Source organism: Arachis hypogaea, chromosome 13 (genome assembly GCF_003086295.3).
Source record: "Arachis hypogaea cultivar Tifrunner chromosome 13, arahy.Tifrunner.gnm2.J5K5, whole genome shotgun sequence".
In the NCBI taxonomy this organism is placed as follows: Eukaryota; Viridiplantae; Streptophyta; class Magnoliopsida; order Fabales; family Fabaceae; genus Arachis; species Arachis hypogaea.
In genome coordinates this window covers 41,106,617-41,127,797 of record NC_092048.1, presented here as the reverse complement: position 1 = coordinate 41,127,797, position 21,181 = coordinate 41,106,617, and the positions used below count along the sequence as shown (strand labels likewise).

Here is a 21,181-nt window from a genome sequence, read left to right as displayed (position 1 = left end):
CTACATTCATTCATCTAAAAGAAAGAAAGAAACAAAAAAAAGAAGAAAAAAATGCATTAAACAAAATATTTTTATGCATTTGTAGTAAAATTTCGATGTGGGAGTTCTAAATCTGAAATGTTATTGTGATGAATCTGTTCCATTCTTATTTCGGTGTATTTTAAAAACTTTCAGTGCATGTATTTGGAAATCTTGCGGTGTAATTTGGAAATATTTCGATGATTTTTATTCTGATAAGTTCTGCATAATTTAAAACTCTTACTCTTCCTCCTCCTCATCTTCTGTGGCTGCTTCTTCTTTTTCATCATCATCATCATCATCATCATCATCATTATCTTCTTTTTTTTTCTTATTCATATTTTCTTTCTATTTTACCTTCTCAAGTTTCTTTTTGTTTTACTTTCTTAACAAGAATAAAAACAAAAAAATAAAACAAAAAAGAAAAAGAAACACATAATGCTGTAAAATTATTTGAAAGAGGATGAACCTACATTCATTCAACTAAAAGAAAAAAAGAAATAAAAAAAAAAAGAAAAAATGCATTAAAAAAATATTTTTGTGCATTTGTAACAAAATTTCGATGTAGGAGTTTTGAATCTGAATTGTTATTGTGATGAATATGTTTTATTCTCGTTTCGGTGTATTTTTATTCTGATAAGTTCTACATAATTTAAAACCCTTTCTCTTCCTTTTCCTCATCTTCTACAGTTGCTTCTTTTTCATCTTCTTATTTCATATTCTTATAAATTTTTTGGAAGGAAAAAATCAAACAAAGAAGAAAAAATACATAATTTTGCAAAATCAATAGAAAGATGAGAAGGGAAAAAAATGGAAGGAAAAAAATGCAGCAACAACAGTAATAAAAATAACGAAGATGAAGATGAAACATGCGAAGAAAAAAGAGGAGAAATTCAAAGAATAAGGAGAAGAAGAAGAAAGAGGAGGAGGAAGAAGAACGTGGGATACAAACGTTGGAGGAGGAACAACGTGATTTCACGCACGCGTTATGTAAGTGGATTTTGTTGGATTAGGGTTAACTTGTATGAATTTGGATGCCAAAATGCTTGTATGTGTAGCAGAACTCTAAAAAATATTATATAATTTTAAAATAAAGAATATTAATTAATAAATAGATACTATTCTTTCTTATCTCAACTAATTATTTTTTAAGACAAAAAAGATATTGATAATTTTATTTATATTTAGAAAACTGAGATTTAGTTTGGTAATTAAGTAATTGATTAGTTTTAAAAATTATATTGTTGCTGCTAATTAAATTTTTTATTGAGTTAATTTATTTATTTATTTTTAATTTTGATACTAAATCAAATTTAATAAAAAAAATATTGTTACATGTTAAATTTAATAAAAAAATTATTTTTAACATAAATTTTAAGATAAAATTTTAAAATTTTTGTGGAGACAAAAATATAATTAAATTGGAGGCAAATATATATATTTATATAGAATTATTACTTTATTTTTAAAGTTAGTGGGGGCAAGTGCCCCCCTCCTTGGAGCATGGGTCCGTCCTTGAAAATGAAGAATTCACCCTGTTCCACACTTAATTTATGTAGCTTATTGAAGAGATTCATCTAACAGGTATGGATATTGTATCTTGCAAGATTGGGGGCTTGCTACCATACCATCTTCCTATAAAATTTTCATCACAATAGGTATGTGTGTGCTTGTTGTTTGGTCTTATATGAGTTTAGTTTTGGCTGCTAATATACATGCGTATGTTAATTAGATGTAGATCTTCTTTCAAAGTGTTACAATTATCCATAATTCCAACTAATAGATTAATTATTTTGATATTATTATACTCATTCAACTATCTGTAATATGTAAAATTGTTGATTAATCAAACATTTTGGCAGATTCGCTCTAACTTACTTTTGATTTTAACTCTGAATAAACGTGAGTTTATATATCTTATTTTTAGTGTTTTGATGAGTTTTGTTTTTTCAAAACTTCTAAGAAAGAATATAGATAAAAAAAAAATTTAAGAATTTTGTCTAGTTAGTTCTCCTTTATTAGACGCAAGTTTCAATTTATCTAAGCAAACCTGATGGAACCGCTAAATCTTCACTACTATGCCCAATTAATCTAATGTGATATAGAGGAACTTAATTTTAGGTTTCAGCCTTATATAATGGTAATGAAGGCATATATTATTAGTTGTCTTGATGCTTTATATATTTTCTAGGATTCTTTAAATTTTTTATATGTATAAATTAAAGTTTCCAAACGCTAAGTGATCTTTTGTTTGCACATATATACTATCTATGTAGTTTTCTATAATAATAGACTCATTTTTCAACACTTTCAGGTTGTAAAAAACAAGTTCTTAACATAGCTAACTTGTAAAAGTTTATTTGGCAGCAGAGACTGCAAATGAATAAGGCTGAGGTAGGGAAAAGAGATTGTTAAAATTATGAGCATTAAATAATTTTATTGGCAAAAATATTTAAAAAAGATAGAGAATTTATTTGGGTGAATTTCTATGAAAAAAATTCTTTTTTTAAGTGATTTATTTTTTAAAAGATCTTTTACAAAAATAAAAATAATTTTATGTTTAGATATCTCATATAAAAATATCTTTTTATTTAGCAATTATGTTTGGATACAACAATATAAAAGTATTTTTTTGTTTATTTATTATGTTAAAAAAAATCCTTTTTTAGGTAAAAAAAGATATAAATTTTAGTTTCTAAAAAAAGATATTTTAAATATTTTTCTAATATTTTTTATTTTATTATTAAAATTTTGTCAAACACATTAAAAATTATTTATTAAAAAAAATTATTTTCTAATAAGTTAATGGCACCCAAACAAACACAGATTATTATTGAAAAAATAGCTATTATGATGTACACTCATCTCTACATTTTTAGCAAGAAAACACCTAGACTAGTGCTACTTCTCTATGATGTTGGGATAGCTTTTTCTGTAAGTTGATATGAAATTTTTTGTTTTAATGTATTACTAAGGGCTATGGGAAGCAAGTGGCCTACTGTGTGCTTCTGCAATTTACTTACCTGCTTTTTTTATATCTGTGTTTATTGATTTTTATTCACTTCAAAGACTCTTTACCACCATATATCATGTTGAGACAGTGTTTTATTTATTTAGTGTGCCTTGATCTTTGGTTTATCGTGTGTTTGCTCATATTTTTGTTTATTGCAAACAAAAAGGTACTTTTTATGTTGCTGGCAGTTTTGGTTGCCTTAGGAGAACTGTCTTAGATGAGAGGCTAAAATACGACGAGTTCTCTACTGCAGTATTGATTAGAACCTTGTTTCACCAAAATTTTCAGGTCTCTAAAATTCATACTATATCCTATTTATCTTTATGTTTTCTCATCCTAGTGATTAAGTTATAAAGACTTCGGTACATTTTTTCTGCTTCACATTTATATTTCTTTCTTTGAGTGATGTTGTTTGGTTCATTTGTGTAGGCTGGGATTAGTGACTTCCAGAAGACAATTCATCTATTGGTTTCTTTGAAGGTTATAGAGAAGTGGTATTACTTAAGAACATTAAGAGTCTGTATGCTTGTGGAGGTGTGAATTTGTAATATTGTGTCTATATATGTATCATGTATTATATTATGCACCTTATTTTAAGTGTGAAATTTATTAGGAAGAAATTTTCTTTGATGCAATTATTGAGATTTTCTATTGGAATACTTCGTGGCTAGTTTGTTCGAGCAAAATTGTATTTTGAGAGTTGAGATTGAACAAGATTTGTAATAAGATTTGTTATTATGAATGTAATAAAATGCTTCATTATTGGTAGTATAGCTAACCCTGGTTAATATGTAGGTGGTTAATAGACTTGGTTAAGTGTGTATTAGGTGTCTTAACTTGTACATACATAACCTCAGCTTTGTGTTGTGTATAAGTGAATACATTTTTAATAACACTCATGATTATTCTTTCTTCTCTAAGAAACCCTTTCTTCTCTGCATACCATTTTGCATTCTGCGTTTAGCCCATTCTTGCTTTCTTGCCCCTTTAGTGTATGCTTCGCCCTCCGATTCTTGGCCTTTAGATATCCAACATGGTATTTAAAGCCAAGTTTCTGACCTTTCTCCTTCCCTGAATTCTTTCCCCAATTTTTTTTCTTTACCATGGAAATCTCTCTTTCTGATTCAATAAACAAAAGGCATTTTCCCCAATTACTGATAAACTCAATGGAAACAACTATTCCACATGGCGCTATCAAGCTTTATTGACAATTCAGTCTTAGCATGGAGTATCATCTCTTAGCATCCAAGATTCTTGAACAATTTATCTCTGATGCAACCAAGAAGTCTACAACAAAATCTGATTCCTTCAAAACATGGAAGCTCTAAGATCTGACACTTTCTACCTGGATTGTGGCTTCTATGACCACTCCCTTCCAAAACAGAGTCATTGGCTCCACGTGGTTCTATGAAATTTGGGAAAAAATAGATACATACTTCATTGCTATTGCCAATTCCAGAATTCAAACTCTCAAATTGCAATTGAAATCTACCAAGAAGATTGCTTCTACATCAGAATATCTTGCACAAATTAAAAAGATTGTGGATTCCCTCTTTGCAATAGGATATGTAGTACCTGATGATGATCATCTTTAGGCAATACTTGATGGTCTCTTTGAAAAATACTAACTTTACATTGGTTCAGTCATGTCAAAATTAGGTTCCTATCAAGTAGTAGATGTAGAATCCTATATCTCAACCTTTGAAAACAACATTGCCTATAGCTAATCCTGCTCAATACTCTATGTCATTCAATGATGGAAGAGGTGGATTTTCTTGTCTTGGATGTGGTGGCCGGAATACAAGAGGAGGAGGCAAGTTTGGTTATGCTAACCACAATGCCAACTCTGTGGTCGAGTTGTATAATATGGAGTTGTTAACTTGTTATCACCTATTTGATACTTCTTTTACTCCACAATCCAACAATTATTCTTCTCAGTTTTATATTCCATATGGAAACTCCCAATCACCTCTTCCACCACCCACATTTCATTAGCCTCGTGCCTATATCTCCACTCCACCATCCATTAGTGAAACTACTTGGCCCCTGATTCAAGTGCTAGCCAACATATCACCAATGATGCTTCTAACTTGTTAATTTCATCCTCAACCTAACCTAATTCAGATCAATTATTTGTCAGAAATGGTATAGGTATCAGTATCACAAAATCATGTTCTACTATCTTAACTGACTCTCACACTAATTTTGCTTTTAGTTTGAATAACTTGCTCTTTGTTCCTGAAATAACACAATCTTATGAGTGTATCTAAATTTGCCGTAGACAATACTTTTTTGAATTTTGGCCTAACTTTGTTGTGATTTGTGACCAGGCTACCCAGGAGCATCTTCTCCAAGGTGTAACTAAGAATGGAATCTACTCCTTTGATCATCTTTATGTGCCTATAATTCTTCACTCCAACACATATGATCTGCATTCATCTACTCCTGCTAAAAGTCATAGCATTAGTGTTATAGCTCAAGTTAACAATGTTTACCCCTTTAATTCTTGCAAATTTAATTTTCTCTATATTTAGAGATAATAATGCTACTATTTTCTCTTGTAATAAGACATCAAATGTTGAATTGTGGCACAAAATATTGGCCACTGTGCAATAAATACCGTGCTTTATGTCTTAAAAAATTGCTCTATTCATATTCCTATCAATATTCAATCAACCAATGTGCGTGAAGTTTGTTCTATGTCAAAGATGTATAGATTGCATTTTTCTAACACTGATTCTACTTATAATGAACCTCTTTGATGCTTGGCATCTTTAGTGAATTTTAAATATTTTTTTAAGTAGTTTTTTTTACATTTAATACGAGGTTTTTATGTTTTTTCATAGCTAATCATATACTTGGAGTTGTTTTAGAATTATTATGCATTCAGGGTTATTCTTTAAAGAAATAAGGTGAAGAGAAGCAAACAAAAAAGACACAAAGTGAACTCCCAAGAAAAAAAGGAGAAATTGGTGCCTAACTTCAAAGATTTGAAGTCCAGCGACAGCATTAACAACAAAGGCTGGCGCCCAACGCCAAAAAGAGGGTGCCTAGTGCCTTCGACGAAACCAACAAGACTGGCGCCTAACTTGGGAATGTGGCGCCTAGCACCAAGAAATTTCACTACATGGGCACCTAACGCCCATGCCTGCGCCCAACACTAAAAATTCTTCACTCCCAGGAGTCCAAAATGCATTGGCATCTAGCACCAATTGTCCAAGTCCAACACCTTGATAGAGCAAACAAGGTGGTGCTCACCTTTAGGAAGTGGCGCAAGCACCCATGCTTCCAAAGTCCAACTTCAAGGATTGGTGCCCAACTTCAGCCATCCAAGTCCAGCGCCAGGCCCAAACTCTCTTCCAGAACACATTGGTTCGGCTCAAACTCTTCTAAAGATTCAAGATTTGAATGATTAGTTATTGTTAGCTTTTTCTAGAAAGATAAGATTTGGTTTTAGTTTAAATTTGAATTAATGTTTTAGTTATCTTATTCTTTGAGAAAGATAAGATTAAATTTAGTTTGAATTTGAAAATTAGGATACGATTTAAAATATAAATAAGTGGAGTTCATTAGTTTTAGTTTATTTTTCTCTTTATCACGAGTCACTAATCCTCTTTTGTTAGGGTTAAGAGTTCTCTTTGATTTTCATGAATTGGTAATTTGATTGTTTATTTTATTTTGATTAATGCATTGATACTTTTTCACGAATTGAGTTTTGTTCTTCATCTTAATGGTTAGAAGTATTGAAAAATATTCTAATTCTATTTTGGATCTCTTTATTCTCTTGGGAAAGTTATATCGGGATTAGCTTAAAACTTTTTCTTATAATTTTTCAAACTGACTAGGGATAGCTTTTGAAAAGTTGTGCGACGTTAAATTGAAATCGCGCTTAACCTCTTTTTATTAATTGTTTGACCAAAAAATTAGCAAATAAGATAAAGAGAAATTAAATTGCCAAGGAGTTGGAGTTTGATTATATATGATTTGTCGGGAAATTATTTTGCATGAATCAAAGTAAATAAACATGAACGTTACCTTTTCTACAAATTAATCATCTCCGAAACCTTAAGATCTCATTCCACTATTTATTTCTCTAACTATTTCATAAGCATTCATTCACACCAAACATTATACTTTACTGTTAGTATTTCACATCCTTTCTCCTACAAAGGTTCGGTTGGTCTAATTAAAAGATTCGATTAGAAGTTTCTTGCTCAATTCTTTAATTTTTGTGGGAACGATATCCATTCACCGTGCTATTACTTGAAGTGTTTGGTGCACTTACCAAGATTAGTGCCATCAAGTTTTGGCCTATCAAGTTTTTGGCGCCGTTGCTAAGAATCAACTGAGATTGACAATACATATTTGGTTTAATCACTAAATTAGATGTTTGTTTTAAATTTCTTTTTATTTTTCTTTTCTTTTACTTCTTTATTTCACAATGTGCATTTTATTTCTTTTGTGTTTTTATGTAAGGGAACGATGGAGTTGAACACCATGAATACAATCATAGCACTAAACAAATTTATGTTTTAACAAATTTCCTTACTCACATAACAAATGGAACAAAAGCAGGTTTCAACCATTGGAACACAAGTTGTTACGTGTGACTTGTGTGGAGAAGCACACAAGAATGAAAGGTGTGAGCTATTCAAAGAAGTCCAGACATCCACTGAGCAATTAAATTACATGGAATATAACATCCTAATTTTTCGTAACTAAACAATGTTTTAATTTTTTCAGTAATTAGTTTTATTTTGACGAATCGTTTTTGAATTCTGCAACAAAATAAATGAAAATATAATTTTATTATTATGTTATTTATTTATTTTATGTGCTATAGTTATAGCAAAGTTTAGATATTATTATTATTATTATTATTATTATTATTATTATTATTATTATTATTATTATCGAGTTTAATATCTGCCGATATGAGTAAATATCGATATTTTTTATGAACTTAGAATTGCTAATACTTCATCATATATTTTTATTTATTTTAACCATTATGTTCCTAATGTTATTTATATTAGTAACTTATATATATTTATCCTGATATGGATTATTATTTGTGTTTTAAAACATTTACTTTAGTAATCATCATTATCGTTAAGCAGACATGAAATAGGTCATTTTGGATGAACAAATAGAGATAAAGCTGAGAGAGAGAAGAGAGAAATTGTGAACCTCTACGAACCTTCGGCGTTTGATTTCTTGAGCTCCGTAACTTCGATAAAAAATCTAATTCGATTAAAGTTTTCATATCTTCCTCCTCTTCACGTTGACGTCAACTTTTGTTCGAGAAAAATTGACGGTGAAGCTCTCCCCCAAGCTTGTATGGTTCCGCCAAGGTGAGAAAAAAGTGGAGTAGACAATTTTTGACATTTTTTCTTCAACTGTTCGGTCAGAAACCTTTCTTGGAGCTTCGGTTGTTATGACTGATGTATGGAGGTAGGGTTTGGTAATTTTATAATAATTAAATATAAATTTGACAAATGAATGCTTGTTGATTGATTATTGTTTGAGATTGATTGAATTTGTGTTGAATTTCAGTTGAATTATTGTTGTTTCTTTGAATTTGTGGTTCGGCCATGTGAGAACAGCTCAGCTGGCGTATTATTGATGATTTTTGGGGCTGTTGTGATGTGAAATATTGAGAAAAATTGATGAGGTTTGATGGCCGTGAGATTAAATTAGAAGCTGTGAAAAATCGGTAAGCGAAAAGCCTGAAAACAGATATAAAAATCAAATATATATTTTGAAAAAGTCACAAGAAAGGACTTCCCAGTTCTTACCCCCTTACCTTCCTCTTCCGTTGGAGACAGGAATCCTATTCTATGAGTTAGACCCATACATATATGAGAACCCAGTACATCACAGTTTCTATGTAGTAGCGGCTGAGCCTCGAGTACGACTGTATGTGTTGAGTGACCATCCCTTCCAGCATTCAATCGATACTCCTTTCTTTAATCCTGACGCCCGCTACGAGTTTCCTTTATCTTGGCTTCATCCGGCCGCTTCATGATGAGCGGATAATTTATACGCTTTTTGGCATTGTTTTTAGGTAGTTTTTAATATGTTTTAGTTACTTTTTATTATATTTTTATTAGTTTTTATACAAAAATCACATTTCTAGACTTTACTATGAGTTTGTGTGTTTTTCTATAATTTCAGGTATTTTCTGGCTGAAATTGAGGGACCTGAGCAAAAATCTGATTCATAGGCTGAGAAAGGACTGCAGATGCTGTTGAATTCTAACCCTCCTGCACTCGAAGTGGATTTTCTGGAGATACAGAAGCCCAATTGGCACGCTCTCAAATGCGTTGGAAAGTAGACATCTTGGGCTTTCCATCAATGTATAATAGTCCATACTTTCTCCGAGACTTGATGGCCCAAACTGGCGTTTAAACACCAGCCAAAGACCCTTTTCTGGCGTAAAATGCCAGAACTGGCACCAGAACTGGAGTTAAACGCCCAAACTGGCATCCAAGCTGGCGTTTAACTCCAGAAAAGGCCTATGCACGTGTAAAGCTCAATGCTCAACCCAAGCACACACCAAGTGGGCCCCGGAAGTAGATTTCTGCATTCTCTGCACTTAGTTACTCATTTTCTGTAAATCTAAGTTACTAGTTTAGTATAAAAACTACTTTTAGAGATTCATTTTGGTAACTCATGACATTTTACATCTCATATTGTATCTTCTACAGTATGAGTCTTTAAACCCCATAGGTGGGGGTGAGGAGCTCTGCTGTGTCTCAATGGATTAATGTAATTACTATTGTTTTCTTTTCGATCACGCTTGATTCTATTCTAAGAAACTCACTCGTACTTCAATGTAAAGAATATGATGATCCATGACACTCATCATCATTCTCAACTTTATGAACGTGTGCTTGACAACCACTCCCATTCTATCTGAGCTCAACGTAGTCACTGGGCGACAGCTTGAGTGCGTATCTCTTGGGTCTCTGATCCATGGATTTGACTTGCCTCTCCTGACAATAGAGCATTCGAATCCGTGAGATTAGAACCTTGTGGTAGAGGCTAGAACCAATTGGCAGCATTCCTGAGATCCAAAAAGTCTAAACCTTGTCTGTGGTATTCCGAGTAGGATCTGGGATGGGATGACTGTGACGAGTTTCAAACTCACGAATGTTGGGCGCAGTGACAGTGTGCAAAAGGATAGAGAGATCCTATTCCGACACAAGTGAGAACTGACAGATGATTAGCCATGCGGTAGCTGTGCCTGGTATTTTTCATCCGAGACGAGAGATCCGACAGTTGATTAGCCGTACAGAAATCGTACCTAGACCATTTTCACTGAGAGGACGGATGGTAGCCATTGACAACGGTGATCCACCAACATATAGCTTGCCATGGAAGGAAGCCATGCGTGTTTGGAGAAGAAGACAGTAGGAAAGCAGAGATTCAGACGACAGAGCATCTCCGGAACCTCAACCTGTTCCTCATTACTAAATCACAAGTATAATTCATTTCATGTTATTTACTTTTCATAAACAAAATCATTTTTTATCACTAATCTCCTCACTAAGATTTACAAGATAACCATAGCTTGCTTCAAGCCGGCAATCTCCGTGGGATCGACCCTTACTCACGTAAGGTATTACTTGGACGACCCAGTGCACTTGCTGGTTAGTTGTGCGGAGTTGCAAAGGTGTGATTGCAATTTCGTGCACCATATTTTTGGCACCGTTACCGGGGATTGTTCGAGTTTGAACAACTGACGGTTCATCTTGTTGCTTAGATTAGAAAAATTTTATCTTTTTTGGTTTAGAGTCACTAAATTTGAGTTTTTTATTATTGTTTTGTTAAAATTTTAAAATTCCTTGTTTTCTTTTTCTAGAGCTTTTTCGAAAATTTTTAATAAATAGATAAAAACCAATAAACTAATAATTAAGTCTTTTGTTTGAGTTTAGTTTCATGTTTTAAGTTTGGTGTCAATTACATGTTTTTATTTTCCTTCAATTTTTCGAATTGTATGTTCTTTTTATTTTTCATATTTTCGAGTTTTATGTTCCTTGTTCTTTCTTGATCTTCAAGTTGTTCTTGTTTATTTTCCTTGTTTGATCTTTAGTTTTTCTTGTTTTGTGTCTTTCCTTGTTTTTCTTGTGCATTTTCGAATTATTAGTGTCCAAAGTATAAAAATTTTTAAGTTTGGTGTCCTTTGTGTTTTTATTTTCTTAAAGATTTCCAAAAGTTGTTCTTGGTATTCATCTTGATCTTCAAAGTGTTCTTGGTGTTCATCTTAACATTCAAAGTTTTCTTGTTTATTTTCTTTGTTTTGATCTAAAAATTCTAAGTTTGGTGTCATTTTATTGTTTTTCTCTTTCCTCATTAAATTTAAAAAAAAAAATATCTTTTCTTTTATTTACTCATCATTTTCGAATTCCTTAGGTTGACTTAGTCAAAATTTTTAAAATTTGGTAGTTTCTTGTTAGTCAAGTCAAAATTTCAATTTTAAAAATTTTATCTTTTTAAATCTTTTTCAAAACAAATTCTTTTTCAATTTTCTTTTTATATTTTTCGAAAATCTTTTCTAAAATTTTTCAAAATCTTTTTCTTTTTTCTATAATTTTCGAATTACTTGTCCTATTTTATTATTTTGATTGAAAAATTTTAAGTTTGGTGTTTTCTTGTTAAGAAAGTTTCAATCTTTAAAATTTTAAAATCATATCTTTTTCAAATCTTTTCTTTTATTTATTTTCTTACAAGTATCTTTGATTTTAAGACATATCTTTTTCAAAACTTCCTAACCGCTTTCTCTCTCTTCATTTTTCGAAAATCCTCACCTACAATTTTTCAAATCTTTTTAATTAGTTAATTATTTTAGTTTTCAATTTTCTTTTATTTCTTTTTCTTCTAATTTTTGAACTTATATTCAGTTTTTCATTTATTTTATTTTATTTTCTTTTCTTTTAATTTCGATTTTCAAAAAAAAAAAAGAGAAAAGAATAAAATTTTTATTTACAATCCACATCATCTCCTTTTCTCCATCATGGACCTAAGTGGAAATGAACAGTCCAGAAGGACTCTGGGGTCATATGCTAACCGCACTACTGCTTCATATGGGAGTAATATCTGTATACCCCCCCATCAGAGCCAGCAATTTTGAGCTAAACCCTCAACTCATTATCATGGTGTAGCAAAATTTCCAGTATTCCGGTCTTCCACAAGAAGAACCTACTGAGTTTCTGGCACAGTTCTTACAAATTGCTGACACAATACGTGATAAGGAAGTAGATCAGGATGTCTACAGATTATTACTGTTTCCATTTACTGTAAAAGATCAAGCTAAGAGGTGGTTAAATAACCAACCCACAGCAAGCATAAGAACATGGAAACAATTATCAGACAAATTCCTGAATCAATATTTCCCTCCAAAAAGGATGACACAGCTAAGGCTGGACATCCAAGGCTTTAAACAAGAGGATAATGAATCTCTTTATAATGCCTGGAAGAGGTACAGAGAGATGCTAAGAAAATGCCCCTCTGAAATGTTTTTAGAATGGGTACAGTTAGACATTTTTCACTATGGGCTTACAGAAAAGGCCCAGATGTCTCTAGATCACTCAGCTGGTGAATCTATATATATGAGAAAGACAATTGAAGAGGCTCAAGAGCTCATTGATACAATTGCCAGAAATCAACACCTGTACTCAAGTGGTGAGACCTCCATGAAAGAAGAGGCTAAGGCAGTATCCACTGAACTTAGTCCTCCAAAACAAATTGCTGAACTCAATCAGCAACTATTTTCTATAACAAAACAGTTAGCAGAATTTAAAGAGATGCTACAAGAAACCAAAAATGCTAACCAGAATATGGAAAAATACTTGAATCAGATAAGACAGCAGTTATCTAAACAGATAACAGAAGAATGCCAAGTTGTTCATTTAAGAAGTGGAAAGACATTGAATGTCTCAACTCAAAGCAGCAGGAAGCCAAGAAAGGAACATCTGACAGAGGATGACCAAACCACTACCCAAAATCCCTCTGAGGACAGTAGGAGCCCAGAGAAAAATGATTCTGGCGTTCAAATGCCAGAAAAGGGTCAGAAATTTGCGTTAAACGCCCAGTGGATGGCCAATTCTGGCGTTCAAACGCCAAAAAAGGGTGGTAATCTGGCGTTGAACGCCCAAAAAACACCCTCTTATGCTAAGTTCATGAAAGAGATCTTAAGTCATAAAAAGGATTGGAGAGAGACTGGAAAAGTTTTTCTCACTGAAGAATGCAGTGCAGTAGTCATGTTAAAAAGCTTACCAGAGAAGCTTAAAGATCCCGGAAGCTTTATGATACCATGCACATTAGAGGATGCTTGTACCAAGACAGCTTTATGTGATCTTGGGGCAAGTATCAACCTGATACCTGCATCCACTATCAGAAAGCTTGGTTTGACTGAAGAAGTCAAACCAACCCAAATATGTCTCCAACTTGCTGATAGCTCCATTAAAATTCCATCAGGCGTAATTGAGGACCTGATTGTCAAGGTTGGGCCATTTGCCTTTCCCACTAACTTTATAGTGCTGGAAATGGAGGAGCACAAGAGTGCAACTCTCATTCTAGGAAGACCTTTCCTAGCAACTGGACGAACCCTCATTGACGTCCAAAAAGGGGAAATAACCCTGAGAGTCAATGAGGATGAGTTTAAGTTGAATGCTGTCAAAGCTATGCAGCATCCAGACACATCAAAAGACTGCATGAGTGCTGATATTATTGACTCCCTGGTGGAAGAGGTCAATATGACTGAGAGTCTCGAATCAGAGCTGGAGGACATTTTTAAAGATGTTCAGCCTGATCTGGAGGAACTAGAGAAAACAGAAGAACCTCTGAAAACTCATCAGGAAGAGGAGAAGCCTCCTAAAACCGAGCTCAAACCACTACCACCATCCCTGAAATATGCATTTCTGGGAAAAGATGACACTTTTCCGGTAATCATAAGCTCTGCTTTAAAGTCACAGGAAGAGAAAGCACTAATTCAGGTGCTAAGGACACACAAGACAGCTCTTGGGTGGTCCATAAGTGATCTCAAGGGCATTAGCCCAGCCAGATGCATGCACAAGATCCTATTGGAGGATGATACTAAGCTAGTGGTTCAACCACAGAGGCGGCTGAATCCAGCCATGAAGGAGGTGGTGCAGAAAGAGGTCACTAAGTTACTAGAGGCTGGGATTATTTATCCTATTTTTGATAGTCCCTGGGTGAGCCCTGTCCAAGTTGTCCCCAAGAAGGAAGGTATGACAGTGGTTCATAATGAAAGGAATGAACTGGTTCCCACAAGAATAGTTACAGGGTGGCGTATGTGTATTGACTACAGAAGACTCAATACAGCCACCAGAAAGAATCATTTTTCTTTACCATTCATAGACCAGATGCTAGAGAGACTAGTAGGTCATGAATACTAATGCTTTTTAGATGGCTATTCAGGTTACAACCAAATTACAGTAGATCCTCAGGACCAAGAGAAAACAGCATTCACATGTCCATCTGGAGTATTGCCTACAGAAGGATGCCATTTGGTCTGTGCAATGCACCTGTAACCTTTCAGAGGTGCATGCTCTCTATCTTCTCTGATATGGTAGAGAAATTTCTGAAAGTCTTCATGGATGACTTCTCAGTATTTGGAGACTCATTCAGCTCCTGTCTTAACCATCTAGCACTTGTTCTGAAAAGGTGCCAAGAGACTAACCTGGTTTTAAACTGGGAGAAATGTCACTTTATGGTGGCTGAAGAAATTATCCTTGGGCACAAAATTTCGAACAAGGGAATAGAGGTGGATCAAGCTAAGATAGAGGTAATTGAAAAATTACCACCACCTGCGAATGTTAAGGCAATCAGAAGCTTTTTGGGGCATGCAGGATTCTATAGGAGGTTTATAAAAGATTTTTCAAAAATTGCAAAACCTCTGAGCAATCTGCTAGTCGCTAATACACTATTTGTCTTTGACACAGAGTGTTTGCAGGCCTTTGAGACTCTGAAAGATAAGCTGGGCACAGCACTAGTCATTTCTGCACCAGACTAGACATTACCATTCGAACTAATGTGTGATGCCAGTGACCATGCCATTGGTGTAGTATTGGGACAGAGGCATGACAAGCTTCTGCATGTCATTTATTATGCTAGCCATGTTTTAAATGACGCGCAGAAGAATTACACAACCACAGAAAAGGAGTTGCTTGCAGTGGTTTATGCTATTGACAAGTTCAGATCTTATTTAGTAGGATCAAAAGTGATTGTGTACACTGACCATGCTGCTCTAAAATATCTCCTCACAAAATAGGATTCAAAATCCAGACTCATAAGATGGGTGTTGCTTCTGCAAGAGTTTGATATAGAAATAAGTGACAGAAAAGGGACAGAGAACCAAGTAGCTAATCATCTGTCCCGGATAGAACCAGTGGCAGGAGCGTCCCTCCCTCCTACTGAGATCTCTAAAACCTTTCCGGATGAGCAACTCTTTGCCATTCAGGAAGTACCGTGGTTTGCAGACATTGCAAACTATAAAGCTGTGAGATTCATACCCAAAGAGTACAGTAAGCAGCAAACAAAAAAATTGGTTTCTGATGCAAAGTACTACTTGTGGGATGAACCATATCTCTTTAAGAGATGTGCAGACGGAATAATCCATAGATGTGTGCCTAGAGATGAGGCACAGAAGATCCTATGGCATTGCCATGGATCACAATATGGAGGACATTTCGGAGGTGAGCGAACAGCCACAAAGGTTCTCTAATGTGGCTTCTACTCGCCTACTCTCTATAGAGACTCCCGAGAGTTTGTACGTAATTATGACAGTTGTCAGAGAGCTGGTAATCTGCCTCACGGTTATGCCATGCCTTAGCAAGAGATCTTAGAGATTGAGTTGTTTGATGTATAGGGTATTGATTTCATGGGGCCTTTCCCACCATCATATTTAAACACTTATATTCTGGTGGCAGTAGACTATGTATCTAAATGGGTAGAGGCAATTACAACACCCACTAATGATACTAAGACAGTGATGAAGTTCCTCCAGAAGCATATCTTCAGCAGGTTCGGTGTCCCTAGGGTACTGATCAGTTATGGAGGCACTCATTTCTGCAATAAACAGCTTAACTCTGCTCTGATCCGATATGGAATTAACCACAAAGTGGCAACTCCATATCATCCACAGACAAATGGACAGGCTGAAGTCTCAAATAGAGAACTAAAACGAATCCTGTAATGGACTGTAAGTACCCGTAGAAGGGATTGGGTAAGAAGTCTGGATGATGCTCTGTGGGCATACAGAACCGCATTCAAGACTCCTATAGGGACCTCTCTATACCAGCTTGTGTATGGAAAAGCCTGTCATCTGCTAGTGGAACTGGAACACAAGGCCTACTGGGCCACTAGGTTCCTAAACCTTGATGCTAAGGTAGCTGGAGAGAAAAGATTACTCCAGTTGAATGAGCTAGAGGAGTTCAAACTCAATGCTTTCAAAAATGCTAAAATTTACAAGGAGAAAGCAAAAAGGTGGCATGAAAGAAAGCTGTCATCTAGAGTCTTTGAGCCAGGACAGAAGGTTCTGCTATTTAACTCTAGGCTCAGATTGTTCCCTGGGAAATTGAAATCCCGGTGGAAGGGACCATATGTGATTACAAGTGTGTCACCATATGGATATGTAGAGTTTCAGGATATTGACTCTGATAAAAATTCATTGTTAATGGACAGAGAGTCAAGCATTATCTTGAAGGCAATGTTGAGCAAGAATGCTCAAGACTGAGACTAGATTCAAGCTCAGTAAAGTCCAGCTATTGACATTAAAGAAGCGCTTATTTGGAGGCAACCCAATCTTATTTATCTATGTTAATTACTTTTTCATTTCATTTTCCATTGTTATTTTATGTTTTCTTTAGGTTGATGATCATGTGGAGTCACAAAAACAGCTGCAGAATTAAAGCGGAATCAAAAAGAGCACACCCTGGAGGACAGGCTTACTGGCGTTTAAACGCCAGTAAGGATAGCAGAATGGGCGTTTAACGCCCATGCAGGCAGCATTCTGGGCGTTTAACGCCAGAAATGGCAGCATCCTGGGCGTTCAAAAAAGCGCCCAGTAAAGAAGGATTCCTGGCGTTTAACGCTAGCCAGGGTATCTGGCTAGGCGTTAAACGCCCAAAGAGGCAGTCAAGTGGGCGTTAAACGCCAGAATGGATAGCATTCTGGGCATTTAACGCCAGGATGACACCAGGGAGGTAATTTTGTTTTCAATTCGATTTTTTTTCAATTTTTCATGTTTTAATTCATAATTTTTTGGATCAAACATATTTTAAATGTTCATGTTTCAATTTCTATTTTCAAAAATTAATAATCTTTCCAATTTTTTTAATTCTTTTTCAATTCTTTTCAATTCCTTCCAAAACGTTTTCAAAACTTACATATCTTTTCAAATTCTTTTCAACTATTTTTAATTTTTCTTGTATACAGTAATAAATTTTCAAAATTAATTGCATCATTCTTCTTCTACTCCCTTCTATCTTATTTTGCTCGAGGACGAGCAAAGCTTTTAAGTTTAGTGTGAAAAAGCTCAACTTTTTGCTTTTCATAACCACTAATGGCACCTAAGGCCGGAGAAACCTCTAGGAAGAGGAAAGGGAAGGCAGTTGCTTCCAACTCCGAGTCATGGAAGATGGAGAGATTCATTTCAAAAGCCCATAACTAAAAAGAGGATGGAGCAAATAAGAGAGCCCGCTCATGGATCTCAACAAGAGCATGAGGAAATTCCTCATCAAGAAATCCCTGAGATGTCTCAAGGGATACACTTTCCTCCACACAAATATTGGGAGGAACTCAACACCTCTTTAGGAGAATTGAGTTCCAACATGGAGTAACTAAGAATGGAGCACCAAGAGCACTCCATCATCCTCCATGAAATCAGAGAGGACCAAAAGGCCATTAGAGAGGAGCAACAAAGGCAAGGAAGAGACATAGAGGAGCTCAAGAACTCCATTAGTTCTTCAAGAAGAAGAAGCCACCATCACTAAGGTGGACCCATTCTTTAATCTCCTTGTTTATTTTCTTTTCTGTTTTCGGTTTTTATGCTTTATGTTTTGACTATGTTTGTGTCTTCATTACATGATCATTAGTTTTTAGTGTCTATGTATTAAAGCTATGAATGTTCCATGAATCTTTCACCTTTCTTAAATGAAAAATGTTTTCTGAAAAAGAAAAAGAAGTACATGAATTTCGAATTCTATCTTGAAAATAGTTTAATTATTTTGATGTGGTGGCAATACTTTTTGTTTTCTGAATGAATACTTGAACAGTGCATATTTTTTTATAGTGAAGTTTATGAATGTTAAAATTGTTGGCTCTTGAAAGAATAATGAAAAAAGAAAAATGTTATTGATAATCTGAAAAATCATAAAATTGATTCTTGAAGCAAGAAAAAGCAGTGAAAAACACAAAGCTTGCGAAAAAAATTCAAAAAAAAAAGAAAGAAAAAAAAAACCAAGCAGAAAAAGCTAATAGCTCTTTAAACCAAAAGGCAAGGGTAAAAAAGGATCTAAGGCTTTGAGCATCAGTGGATAGGAGAGCCCAAAGGAATAAAATCCTGGCCTAAGCAGCTAAATCAAGCTGTCCCTAACCATGTGCTTGTGTCATGAAGGTCCAAGTGAAAAGCTTGAGACTGAGTGGTTAAAGTCGTGATCCAAAGCAAAAAGAGTGTGCTTAAGAACTCTAGGCACCTCTAACTGGGGACTTTAGCAAAGCTGAGTCACAATCTGAAAAGGTTCACCCAGTTATGTGTCTGTGGCATTTATGTATACGGTGGTAATACTAGAAAATAAAATGCTTCGGGTCACGGCCAAGACTCATAAAGTAGCTGTATTCAAGAATCAACATACTAAACTAAGAGAATCAATAACACTATCTGAATTCTGAGTTCCTATGGATGCCAATCATTCTGAGCTTCAAATGATAAAGTGAGATACCAAAACTGTTCAGAAGTAAAAAGATACTAGTCCCGCTCATCTAATTGGAACTAAGCTTCATTGATATTTCGAAATTTATTGTATTTTATCTTCTTTTTATCCTATTTTGTTTTTACTTGCTTGGGGACAAGCAACAATTTAAGTTTGGTGTTGTGATGAGCGGATAATTTATACGCTTTTTGACATTGTTTTTAGGTAGTTTTTAATATGTTTTAGTTACTTTTTATTATATTTTTATTAGTTTTTATGCAAAAATTACATTTCTGGACTTTACTATGAGTTTGTGTATTTTTCTGTAATTTCAGGTATTTTTTGGCTGAAATTGAGGGACCTGAGCAAAAATCTGATTCAGAGGCTGAGAAAGGACTGCAGATGCTGTTGGATTCTGATTCTCCTGCACTCGAAGTGAATTTTCTGGAGCTACAGAAGCCCAATTTGTGCGCTCTCAATTGCGTTGGAAAGTACACATCTTGGGCTTTCCAGCAATGTATAATAGTCCATACTTTTCCCGAGACCTGATGGCCCAAACTGGCGTTTAAACGCCAGCCAAAGACCCTTTTTCTGGCGTAAAATGCCAGAACTGGCACCAGAACTGAAGTTAAATGCCTAAACTGGCATCCAAGCTGGCGTTTAACTCCAGAAAAGGCCTATGCACGTGTAAAGCTCAATGCTCAGCCCAAGCACACACCAAGTGGGCCCCGAAAGTGGATTTCTGCACTCTCTGCACTTAGTTACTCATTTTCTGTAAACCTAAGTTACTAGTTTAGTATAAAAACTACTTTTAGAGATTCATTTTGGTAACTCATGATATTTTACATCTCATATTGTATCTTCTAAGGCATGAGTCTCTAAACCCCATAGGTGGGGGTGAGGAGCTCTGCTGTGTCTCAATGGATTAATGCAATTACTATTGTTTTCTTTTCGATCACGCTTGATTCTGTTTTAAGATACTCACTCGTACTTCAATGTAAATAATATGATGATCTGTGACACTCATCATCATTCTCAACTTTATGAACGTGTGCTTGACAACCACTCCCATTCCATCTGAGCTCAACGTAGTCACTGGGCGATAGCTTGAGTGCGTATCACTTGGGTCTCTGATCCACGGATTTGACTTGCCTCTCCTGACAACAGAGCATTTGAATATGTGAGATTAGAACCTTTGTGGTAGAGGCTAGAACCAATTGGTAGCATTCCTGAGATCCGGAAAGTCTAAACCTTGTCTGTGGTATTTCGAGTAGGATCTGGGATGGGATGACTGTGACGAGCTTCAAACTCACGAATGTTGGGCGCAGTGGCAGTGTGCAAAAGGATAGAGAGATCCTATTCCGACACAAGTGAGAATCGACAGATGATTAACTGTGCGGTAGCTGTGCCTGGTATTTTTCATCCGAGACGAGAGATCCGACAGTTGATTAGTGACAAACCCCAATTTGACGGTTTATCTTGTATTGATTTTTGGGGATTTTATCACCTTTTACCCATATTTATTCAAGAAATAGCATGGTTTTGTATATTCTCCTTTAATTGTGCTTGAATGTGAAAACATGCTTTTTAGGACTCAAAATAGCTAAATTTAATTCACCTTGATTCTATTAGATGCCTTGATATGTTTGTTAAGTGATTTAAGGTTTAGGAGGCAAAGATTGGATCAAGGGAATGAAGAAAGAAAGCATGAAAAGTTGGAGAATTCATGAAGAAATGGAAGAACCGGAAAGCTGTCAAGCCAACCTCTTCGCACTTAATCGGCCATAACTTGAGCTACAGAGGTCCAAATGATGCGGTTCTAGTTGGGTTGGAAAGCTAACATCCGGGGCTTCGAAACGATATAAGATTTGCCATAGTTGCTACACGTATGGTGGCGCGCACGCGCAAAGTACGCGCACACGCCGTTGCTGCCACCTAGTTCACTTAAAGCAAAACGTGGCCAACGAATTCTAAAGCCTTGTGGGCCCAATCCAACTCATTTCTGATGCTATTTAACCCAAGGAGTGAAGAGGGAAACATATGTTAATTACCAATTAGTTTAGTTTAGCTTTGTAATTAGTTTCTAGAGAGAGTAGCTCTCACTTCTCTCTAGAATTAGGATTAGGTTTAGTTCTTAGATCTAGATTTTAATTCATCTTCTTCTACTTCTATCTTCTCAATTCCTTGTTGTTACATTCATTCTTCTTCCATC

The 21,181-nt window shown here is 35.0% G+C and overlaps 2 long non-coding RNA genes across 2 annotated transcripts; both read left to right on the top strand.

Annotated features, from left to right (window-relative positions):
- The first annotated feature begins 1,487 nt into the window (after nt 1-1,487).
- Nucleotides 1,488-3,809, top strand: LOC112738193 (uncharacterized). The gene is made up of 3 exons (XR_003169282.2): nt 1,488-1,676; nt 3,198-3,319; nt 3,461-3,809. It is a non-coding gene; the product is annotated as an uncharacterized lncRNA (long non-coding RNA).
- Nucleotides 3,810-3,907: 98 nt separating this feature from the next.
- LOC140177945 (uncharacterized) lies at nt 3,908-5,672 on the top strand. Its single transcript, XR_011869660.1, has 2 exons — nt 3,908-5,182; nt 5,362-5,672. It is a non-coding gene; the product is annotated as an uncharacterized lncRNA (long non-coding RNA).
- The last annotated feature ends 15,509 nt before the right edge of the window (nt 5,673-21,181 follow it).